The 9,552-nt window shown below is 38.8% G+C and overlaps 1 protein-coding gene across 3 annotated transcripts in view; it reads right to left on the minus strand.

The window, feature by feature from the left end:
* per2 (period circadian clock 2) overlaps positions 1-5,099 on the minus strand; it is a 28,010-nt gene extending 22,911 nt beyond the window's left edge. For all 3 annotated transcript variants that reach the window (XM_088914508.1, XM_088914507.1, XM_088914509.1), the window contains exon 1: positions 4,944-5,099. The gene's annotated coding sequence lies outside the window, so the exon portion shown is untranslated. The remainder of the gene's footprint in view (positions 1-4,943) is intronic.
* Between the last annotated feature and the right edge of the window lie 4,453 nt (positions 5,100-9,552).

A 9,552-nucleotide genomic window follows, 5' to 3' on the forward strand; every position in this document is an offset into this window, starting at 1 on the left:
CAGGTTATTTGATGATCTCTCTACTGTACCTATACTGTAGTTAGTACTTTTGTAATGTCTCCTGGAAATTTTTTAATGTATCCTGTAAAGGTAAAGTAAACTATTTTTACTCGTCTGAGGTGTACTTTTAATTTGATTAAACTCAGGCTTCTTATCCCCCCCTCCCCCCCACCAAGAGTTTCATAACACCGTATTGTATTCAAGACATTTATATAATTCAAAAGTACAAAACTAAACTGAAGGCTCAATTTATATAATACGTTACATAATTTAATTGGATACAGATAAGAACCCAACTTGCTTTTAGCACGAATGCGTAGCTAGATACACAAAATAAGAAAATAAATATCATATTAATTTTCGCAATGCTGTCTGTACAAGGCACCAATGATGGGTAGGCTATTTATACTGCTCCTATAACTTGAACCTTCCTCTGAGATCTGGCCCAAGGCCCAAACCAACAATTACTTTCGACGTTTACTTGTACAGAAATGCACAGCACCTCCTCTGCATTCTGGAAAACCACCTGAAATGCGTTTCCATGCTTTCACCAGGCTAGGCAACTTTACCGGATGTGAAAATATAAATGAATAGACTGTACAAGAGAAATTGCTTTTACCTCTCCCCCGCTATTTGTAATATGATTCGAGAGTGGGTGGTGCACATCTGTACATCGCAATGAAAATAATCATTACAATAACCCCTGGCAGGCCTGTGTGTGCGTCATCACTGCCAATGGCGCACCGAGCTTCCACCTTCACTTCACTGTCAAACACAAGTGCCCAACAGGCTTCCTGCACGATTCGGTGTCCCCTCATGACAACCCACTTGTGACCCCTTCAGAAAAGGTCTACAATCTAAAAAAAAAAACACACGCTTTTTTATTCAGATTCTGGCTCATTTTCCATTTTGAGTAGGTTTTCTAGCCCATCCTCTGTAGTTCCCAATTGTAGGACTCAACAATTTCTGTACATAAGTGTCTGTGGTACATTAATAATAATCATAATAATAATAATTGCTTAACTTATATAACGCTTTTCTGGACACTCCACTCAAAGCGCTTTACAGGTAATGGGGACTCCCCTCCACCACCACCAGTGTGTAGTCCCCACCTGAATGATTGATTAAGGTACTATAATAGGCTTAAACTGCTTAGATCTTCAGTCAGTCTCTGTTGCCATCTACTACATTTACTCCAAGAGCCAAAGAAGTAAACTGATGGCCCCCCATCCTTACACAAAACGTGCCATAGTCTTAAGCTCTGAATGTGTCTCAAAGATTATCTGTAATGGCGCACTCCTACTGACTGTCACTTTCCCCGCAACCATTTTCCAGTCTATTTCAACACACAACCCAGATGATACATCTATTTATGGTACATGCTCTTTGTAAACCAATCAATATTACTCTTTCCATACAAACAACAACAAGTTCTGCTTGAAACAGAATGCAATTTAAATTTTGGCTGTATCACAAGGACAGCCAAACACTTTCTTCTGCATTAAGATTCCTTGAAGGTTTTTGGATTTACCTACTTCCCTCTACGCAAGTCAATTTCCTTCACAAATCTAAAAAAAAAAAAAAAACACTGGTCCAGTTTCATAGCAATCTCACCTCACCAATCTCCAAACTCCTCAATGAAATAAGTTAAAACTAGCTTTTCTCATACCTTTACTAATTATTTGAGGTTAATAGCAAGAAAAAAAGACACAAACCAAACGTGACTAAAATATGCCATCCTCAAAGACTACATTCAAATTTACAAGTACTGCAATACATTTTTTCTTTGCCATTCCTTCACACAATACCATGATGGGACTCCAACAGTTATTTCACACGTTTAATTTTGCTGTTTTTTTCTTCTTCTGTATACTTGATGTCTTTATAGTGTGTCAGCAGAAAAGTATTATATCTAAGGTCAGCAAAGTCCAATAATTTTACATTCCAGAACAGGCTGATATGATCTGGATGCAAACTCCTGTTTTTTTAATTCCATTTGTGACTCCAAAAGATCATCTTATGAATCAAGTGAAGATTCTGCTCTTCGGCAGTTTTTCCAGTCAAACCAAACAGTTAGACTCATGAAATGAGCCTTTTCCTATCGAGCTGCCCTTCAGTAGCACTTACAGTACATAGTCAGCTTTCCCCCCACCAGCCTCTACAGGCTGCAGATAAGCTTCAATATGAAATTCAATACAATCTAAAAACTGAATGCAACATCTATAATAAGTACTTTCCATATGGCACTGTATTCAAATAACTGAAGATAGTTTAGTCTTGGCTTTTCAATACAAAAAAAAACAATTGTCCTTCAAGTAGCAGCAGATCAGGACAGAGTGTGAAGCAACATTTAAGTCCCTTGACTCTCAACTTGAAGGCTGTGGGTTCAAATTTTGGGTCTACCCCTTGAGCAAGGAGCTTGACTTAAACTGCTTCAGTAAAATGTTCTGCTATATGAATGTGGACAGATTTGGTCTAATCCATTTAAGTTAATTATAATAATTCCACTTTCCCTTTAAACTAATAAAAATGTAATGAAGTTTGATTAAACCTAGAACTGCATTTGATCTCATGCTACTAAAACACATGGAGGACTTCAACTTGTCTTATATTATATGAATTATTTATAAAAGCATGATGGAAAATTAAGGGCAGATATAAAACCCCTCTCATTTGATATGCAAATTAAAAGCCATCAAAGTATATAATCCACAGTACGCTAAAACTGGACATTCATCAACAAAAGACCTCCAAGAAACATGTTCGTATCATTTTTTTTTCTGATATTAATCATATTTCTACCTGGATATACGACCTTAAATGAATATGAAGATTCAACTTGTTTTGCAATCACAATATATTATACATGTATAAAAGGAGAAAATAAAAATGTACCCTTTTCACTCACCAAGATCATGTAAACTGTAATGAACTTTGTAAAACTAGCTAGATGGAACAAGCTGTACTCGATATGCTTCAGCAGTTCTCCTTTATCATGCAATTAGGGTTCAAAGATTTATTTGCCTGCCTGTTCAGAAAATGAAAGATAAGGAGGATTTTAAAACCCGATAGAAAATGAAGGTTGATTTCAAGGTGGGGAAATCATTTCATTTCAAAAGTTTCATTATTCCCAGATAAAAACTTAAACCTTTTTTTGTCATTCTGACAATTGATTATCTAAATCCATAGATGTACAGTAGTACCCACAGGTAGTCCACACACACCCACACCCACAAAAATGTTACATCAATAAAGAAACATGGAAATATAGTGTAACACAACCAAACTACATCTCAAAAATAATGAACATAATGTTTAAAATTCCTTACATCTCAGATATCCATGTAACAGGTGTGACTGGCAACTCAGCATATAGAGGCACAGCTCAGTAAAGCCAGCTTAAGGTATTTAGGGCATATAATGTAGGAGAAACTATCATGCTGTATGTCTAATAACCTGTTTTCAGTGGGACAATGGGCTGTAGGGATCTCGCATGAAGCAAACCAATGCAGCTAACCCTTAACAGTCTCTTAAAACCGGCATATCCAATAAATGGACTAATAAATATTAAGGAGTGTATATTTGTGTCATCTAACATGTCGAGACAAACAAGGGTGAAAACAGAATGAAAGCAGAATCCTATATCGCAAACGCTGAAGAAAAAAAAAACTGCGGAATCTCTGTCAGTTGATTTGGAATAGCCGCACATTCAGGATTACACAGCTTTGTTGAATTACACCCACGCATAAGGCATTAGTTCACTTTCCATTTGAAAATTAGGAGGAAAAAAAAAGATTTTCTCCATATCACGCGTCTAGTCAGCAACTGGCTACACTAGCCTACATCCTCCCTTCGCAACTGACCCACATAGCGCCACCAAAAACTTGCTATTTTAAATACCCCAACGCTTATAGAGAGCACACTGCATAGGTATATCCAATACGATTCATTTCACATACCAAATTATACATTACTGTATCAGTCGAATGAGCGAATTAACTTGTTAACAGGCTTATTCGTTCTAATCAGAAATGCAATAATGGTAGAAATGATGTCGTCATTTTAAGTGCAAGAATAATACTGTCCCAGTGCTAATAGGTTGAGTTTTTTTCTACGTTATATTTTTTTTTATTTACAGCATATGAGCCTCCATGGGTGACGAAAATATATCACTTCCTGGCAGAACAGAAAACCGGCTTGATATGATACCGAGTGAAGCTCTGAGAGCATCTTTTTTCCAGCTCCATGTACTTTAGTTTTCCCCCTTTCAATATTTGATATATATAACCCATCACTAAGAAATAAAATAATAATAAATACTTGCCTTATTCACTTAAAAACGCCAGAATCACAAGCTCACGAACAGCAGGGTCTGCACTGACTGTAGCAAAGTTGCACGGTTTTTTTAACTAGATCAGCGAGGTTAAAACCGAGAGGCAGGACTGAAGATAAAACTCTCCGAGCGCCTGCAGCTCCGTCAGCCTCCGTGATGAGGCAACTTATTCGTGCCCCCCCCCCAGCTCTTTCCGTGCAGGAAAATGAACCGACACGATTATGTACAGTAGGCAGGGCAGGTGCTGTCAAGCAAGTGCTACTCCAGTGACCCACCGCAATCCCAGAGGAGGAAAAAAAAAACGTTGACCCACCGGTGGTATGCTTACATAACAGACCCCCTTTTTTAAAAAAAATAAAGTCGCTAAATAAATCAGCGCGGCGGAAAATTCTCATCTGTGAGAAGGCAATACATGCAATAACAGACTGGGAAGAGCAGGCAAACTTTAGAGCACCGCATCACTCTTTATTTCATTCAAGCAAACAGAATCACCAATCCAAAAGCGTGTCACCCATTCTCTCGTTAAGTGTTACACAACCTGCTAGCGGGCGGTCTAGCACAGTAACACGGATAACTCTTCAGCTGCAAGAGCACAGAAGCAAAGACAAACCTTGCGCGGAAACCCAAAAAGTAAAAAAACGGGGGTCAGCTCGTCCCTCGAAAAGCTCCCGTTGCTCTCCTGTGTTTGGTTTTACGGCAGGTAGCCTCCCGTTTGTGTCCTCAGGAACATTTGCTGCGCTCCAGTTTCTGAGTCTCGCTCGGCTCCACAGCTGCCCCGAAAACCCGGAGTGGCAAACGTGACCTCAATACGGGCTCCGCCCCCCGCCCGGCGCCCATTGGCTCCCAGCCCCGGGTTTCCATGGCAAATAGTAGGCGATGAAGTCAGAGGACGCCAATTGGCTCGACGCGCCGCCAATCTATTTATGTAAGGCTGTCATAAGACTCACATGGAAAACCATGTTTGCAGGCAATGTGGGCGATTTCGTAGTAGAGTAAGCCCTATGCTAACTGAATGAACGATGCTGCTGGAAGGAGAGGGTTTGGTATTGGATGGTGAAATTTCGTTGATTGTTATCTAAACTATTATACAACTATTTTTTTGTGTGTGTTTCGCTGGCATTCCCTTTACTAAACACGTAATAGTCTGGGGGTGAACCTTTCTAAACTACTCTGTGGTGCAGTTTTTTCCAAGAGGGCACGCATGCACAATTATGTAAGTAAGTGATTACGGCATTTGTCAACTTGCACGTCTGGATGATGTTGCGTAGAGACATTTGTCGGCTGGCACTTACCTTTTTAATGTTATGAAATAGCGTGGTGGAGACACTATGAAATTCATGCATCCAGCAATACAACAGACTTCTGATTAATCAATCAATGTTTATTTATCAAATGCACAACAACCATTAACCATTTTCTTTCCTTACCAGATAAATGAATTCGTTAGAATAAAGTTTAAGCATGTATAAAAAGGTCTACACAATGCAGTTCCTTCACAAATCGTTGATCATTTCGGAATAATTTTATAGATCACTCGTGCAGATACTCCGTATTTATTTTTTTGTTGGTCCTGGGATTGTGTGGTTGTTGCAGATACCGCACCTACCGTACAGTATGTGTCCATGCGTTTTTGGAGTTTGTTTTGTTGTCTGTCCTGGTGACTGTTGTGTAACGCCGGCGACACCTGCTCCGTGGTCTCATGCTGTCCGTGTGGACGAGGTTTCTTCACGAAACCCAGTTCGGGTTCTGAGGTAACAGGAGAGAACGCGTGCACGGGCTGAAATTCAGTGTGTTCCACTGAATATAATTCTGCATCGGGGCTTAAATAGCGAAACCAGCCCACGTTGTTCCTAAAAGTCTTCTGGGGATGAGGCATTATCCAGTACTGTATAGTAAAGAGAAATTAAATTATTAGATGGAGGTTGTTGCGTCGAGGGACGAAAACCGTTACTATAAGACTTCCATTAATCCCATGGTAAATGGCTTTTTATTATGAAAGAAGGCTACTGCCGTATATCATTTTTGGACCAGATGAGTCATGAGTGAAAGCGCTACGCTGTGTTGACAGGAATGCTGTTTTAATTGAATCATTACACAATCACAAAGATCTATGTTTTCCCATTACATAAGGCGACTCTGCGGGCCATATTGTCATATGGAGCTACATTTTTATTAAAACACCTCCAAAACAGACGGTATTTTTGAGGCATGGCTTATCTCAGCACTTTTCACGTGGATTGTGCTAGTCTTTCTCTTTTATACGATTCTTTATTCGGTAAAACCGTTAGAACCGGCAAAGCGGCAGAATAAAATGTATTAAGTTCTAAGCAGAAAACAGAAAGAAGTCGTTTACTACATTTAGAATATTGTCATTTAACTACTGCTAAGAGAAAACGTCCTCCTATGTGCTTTAGTCTAGAAAGTAGTACAGTAGAGCTAGTAGAGCAGTAGAACCCCTTTTGGGTGGAGCATGTGTAATTTTTATAACATTTTATAAGTGCTTTAGTGTCATGGGGGAGCCAGAACCTATTCTGGCAAGCCATGGGCACAAAGCAGGATACACTCTGGATGGGACACCAGTCCAATTGCAGGGCACAGTAAGTTACCATATGACTCTGGACTGTGGAAGAAAACCAGAGCACCCAGAGGAAACCCACATAAACATGGGGAGAACATACAAACTCCATCCACACAGCAACCCAGGACCTGAACCCAGGGCCTAAAGCGCTACAAGGCAGGAACGCTAACTGCTGAGCTACCATGCTGCCCCATAATGTTATAGATCCCTTAAAATTCAGATTATACACTTCAGTGTACAGTTCTTACATTTCAGTGAAAGTATCCTTCTGTGATGTGCGGTAACATCTTTTATGAATTTTTAAATGTCTTTTGAGGTTTTTTCCTGGGGCCACTTGAGGCCCAGTGTGTGGGGCAGGAGTGGGTCATGTTCATGTGTGTATTACCACAATGGCAAAAACATTTTTGTTACAGGCTTGCACTCAGGGAGCACTAACATTTCAATTCAAAATACTTAATTCATCCTCACAGGAGCAATTTAAGTGCAAAGCTTCTTCAAGCCCTGGTTGTACTGACTATTTTTCTCTGCTATAATTACTGTAAAAACTGCAATTATATAGTGTTGGCCAGTTATGAAAAATAACACCCCTAAAATTCTAAAACAATATGACAGTTGTTAGATTTGACTTCTTTTTACACTGTGGTTGTCCAGACAGTGTCAAAGAAGGATGTAGTGAACATGAGCCTGAGAATCCATCTTGGTTGCAAGCATGTTACACTCACTACTGAAATGTCAGTCCCTCTCACAAGCCTCTTGCTGGATACCTAGGTAACGTGTGGGCAGTTATAATGCACCACCAAATCAGGTAGAGAAGTGAGAAATTACTTCACCGATTGAATTGAGAAGACTGGACTTTGGCCAGGGCACCGAGGGAACAACTCTTTCTGACAGTGCTGTCAGGTCTTGACTGGGCAAGCAATCAGGATCACAGGTTAGAGGCACATCCGAAGGAAGGAACCTCTTGCAGTCCAACGGTCCTTGTTTCCATATTTGAGGAACAGATTGGAATTCCCAGTGTAAGGGTAAGAGTGACCCCTTATGGTCCACCCAATAAATATACTTGTGCATCAGCTTGAAATTCCTATGCTGTGAACATTTCACTAGCTCCCTGTCAGAGGACTTTAACCTGCTACTTTATAAGGCACTGAACAGTCTAGCTCCAGATTATCCTAAGGAGATAGTTTATACATGGGTTCATACTTCATGCATGAATGTAGTCCAATTCCCATTCTTAGTCTGAGATTCTTACACTACCAAAGCCCAATTTCCTCATAATCAGGCAACAGATCTTTTTGTGTATAACACCATATCCACAACTATTTGTTTTCCTTGAGCCCAGTTACTATTGATTTTAGTTTTTGCATCAGATTTTGAGTGTTTGAGTTTTACTGTGCTTTCTTTCTCAGTTGTTTACTTCTGTTACATGTATTTTATTTTTGCGTTATATTACAGTACATTTTTTTTGTGATATTTGCTTGCACATCAAATTGTATTCAAATTCAAACAACTGCATTCGCTTTAACATGAGGGCACAGTACCAATAAACTCTGTGAATGTTTAAATCTACCATGCAACAAGATATAAAGTATGCACTGTAAGAATTTTCACTGTTGCAACAATCAAAATAAAAATTTTTATCAAACAAAATTGAACCGTGTATTTTCCAGGAGGAACATTAAGGAATTGGGAGCGACCTTAAGATGACTTCCAGAATTGGCACATACACTGTATCATTGGTTAACACAAGGAAATGCTGAAGAGACAAATGACGTAAAACTTCCATTTGCTAAAAAAAAATCTTGGCAAGTATTCCACTAGAAAGGAATGTCTCTGGGTACTTGGGCTTACACATAAAAAATGTTTTAAAGTAACAGCAGGATGTCTGGTGGAAAAGTCTTACTCTGACTAAGAATTAAATTATTTTAGTGATAGAGCCTGAGACAGTTAATCCTTTAAAACATAATTCATCATAAAGGAGGTTTTGTTCCATGAAACCTTACATTACAGTAGGTATATTCTTAATACCTGATATACCTGAATTAAAGTTATAAGCCCAACTTCACCACAGATTGGAAAAGTAAACTAAAACAGCTGTACATTTTGGAAAGTTTCATTCATGCCCTTTTCCGAATTTATGCCTCAGTAGGTTTCAGTCGTATGGAAACATTCGTAAGAATCACTGGAGAATTACCTTGGAAAAATTCAAAGTGAAATCCTTTTGAACCTTTGATGAAGTTGTAAGTGATCTATGCAGGTGCTATTTGGATTACTTCTTTGATACAGACACAGTGGTTAACTCTTACAAAAGATAAATATAGTGAATGTTATTTCCATACGAGCTATGGCAGAAATACCAGTGTACAGTCCAAACATTAATTGCACCATTGAAATTTCAACAGCTGAACAATTTAAATAAACTTTTAAGTATTTTGACATTACACTTTAAAAGTTACATTACTAAGACGACATGTGAATATACAGTAAATAAAAAGAGTACTGAAGAAGCATTTTTATAGCACGAAAAAAAATCCATATTCACAAAACTGTTTTGATTACTATCTTTTGTCTTTTAAGGTTACATGAATATCTAATAAAGAGCTGAATGTTGTTTGTGTTACAGAGATTGGGAACATAATTGCTA

Source organism: Atractosteus spatula, chromosome 4 (genome assembly GCF_055471065.1).
Source record: "Atractosteus spatula isolate fAtrSpa1 chromosome 4, fAtrSpa1.hap1, whole genome shotgun sequence".
Classification (NCBI taxonomy): domain Eukaryota; kingdom Metazoa; phylum Chordata; class Actinopteri; order Semionotiformes; family Lepisosteidae; genus Atractosteus; species Atractosteus spatula.